General features: G+C 40.9%; 1 pseudogene; it reads left to right on the forward strand.

Moving 5' to 3' along the window:
• Nucleotides 1-1,171: 1,171 nt before the first annotated feature.
• Nucleotides 1,172-2,111, forward strand: LOC127624908 (28S ribosomal protein S17, mitochondrial-like; annotated as a pseudogene).

Consider the following 2,111-nt stretch of genomic DNA (forward strand, 5'->3'; position numbering starts at 1 on the left):
TACTCCTCGCGACAGCCCCTACCTGGCAAATTCCCCAGAGGAAGGACCTTCTTTCTCAGGGGCAGGACATGCTCTGGCATCCGCATCCAGACATTTGGAAACTCCACGTCTGGTCCCTGGACGGGACGCGGAAGATCTAGCTGGTCTACCCCCTACCGTCGTAGACACGATCAACCAAGTCAGAGCCCCTTCCACCAGGCATCGCTACGCCCTGAAGTGGTGCTTGTTCGCAGATTGGTGTTCTTCCCCTCCTGGGACCTCTCGGTAGTCCTCGCGTCCTGTGTCTTCGTTGTGTCTTCCCGGCCACGTCGCTGAGCCGAGCCGCTGTAGTGGCCGGACCATTTCCGGCTCCTCAGAAAAATCATGAATGAACTCTAGTATTTCCTCGCCTTTATACCCGTATGTCCGGGGGCGTGGTATGCAAATACTAGCTGCCAACTTCTCATTGGCCTTTTTTCATAGATCAGAGGTATATTCGGTGCTCAAGAGAGACCCATAGTGTCGCTTCTCCGACACAATGTCTTGTTCCCTCCATCAGGGAACGGAGGTTACATCCATAACCTAGACAAATTTTATACTTATGAAGAAATTCTGTGCATGTATACAGGTGCCCATTTTCATTTAACAACTTTCTAACAAATATAATGTCATTGTCCACCCATTTCTGAAAAAAAAAAAAAGTTTGGGTTTAAATGTTAGTTGACTGTTATTCCAAATTATACTTTTATTTGTTGGAAATATATGTTTATAAACAAGCAACCAGGAGAGTAGAACCTGTCCATAAAAACTACTTAATTTAATTGGAATTTTATTAATCTCAAAGTTACATTTCAACAGAAATCTTGTCATCATTCCGTTTGATCCTTTGACACTTATGTAATTTAAATGCCCCATTGACATTCAGACCCATGCTGAATGTTTTCATGAGTTTTTGACCTTTACATTGACCCTTGTCTTTAAAGTGAACCAGGTAAGCAAATTAGTTAAATTTTTGCACTTACATACACCGAACCATGTGCTGTTGTCCAAAGGAAACTATATAATGTGAGCAAACCTGTCTAGACTTGTTAGCCTAGCTAACAATGGTGTATTCTGTATCTGAGCTTTGACTTGACCATTAGTTTTGCACAAATGTTACCTGAATTTCAGAGCTTTCTGAACCGTAAACAGCATGTCCGTCAAACAAACATTGGTCCATGTGAAATGGATCTTTGGCCGGGTGATCAGGACAAAAATTAAAAAGACGATAACTTTGGACAACACGTGGTTCTCTGTGTACGTAAGTGCAAAAATTTAACTAATTTGCTTACCCGGTTCACTTTAAAGACAAGGGTCAATGTAAAGGTCAAAAACTCATGAAAACATTCCGTATCTGTCTGAATCTCAATGGGGCACGTAAAGGATCAAAGGATAAAATGGAACGATGACAAACCTTTCTGTTGAAATGTAACTTTGAGATTAGTCAATTTCCAATTAGATTAAGTAGTTTTCACGCAAAGGTTCGCATCACCAGACTTGTGCTTGATCCATACCTGCTCAAGGCAAAGTGTGATTTGTTCAGAGTGATAATGTTGCTGCTTCAGGAGCACTTATTTAACCATCAGTGTAATTCATGTTCAGTTACCAGAGCTCATGTTTTGTGTCATGTTATCAGTTAAATCATTAGCTGCACTCATGTGATGTATTAATGTACTTAAACCCATTGTAAAATAGTCAAGCATGGTTGTGAATTTATTCTAATCAGTGTGTTATTTGCGTCACAAGTTCTACAACAAGAGAAGGACTTACTTTGCCCATGATGCTTGGAGCAGTGCTTTGTTGGGAAGTTGTTTTGTTGAAGGCCTTGCCAGAGAGAAGATTCAAACACATGAAGCATGAACTATCAGAGATTATGTATAAAGTAGGGCAGGTCGTTGACACCCTCACTAGGAAGATGGTTGCTGGATAGCAGTTTTTGGAGCCTCATACGGAAAGCACAGAAGATACAGAAGCATCTTTAATTAAAAAAATTGGAGCAATTAAACATTACGTCCTCTGCATCTTCCTTTCCCTCGTCCTCAAAGTGTTGTGTGTTTGTATGTAAATGTCTTGACATTGTCTTAAGCTATTAG

Source organism: Xyrauchen texanus, chromosome 31 (genome assembly GCF_025860055.1).
Source record: "Xyrauchen texanus isolate HMW12.3.18 chromosome 31, RBS_HiC_50CHRs, whole genome shotgun sequence".
NCBI classification, from domain to species: Eukaryota; Metazoa; Chordata; class Actinopteri; order Cypriniformes; family Catostomidae; genus Xyrauchen; species Xyrauchen texanus.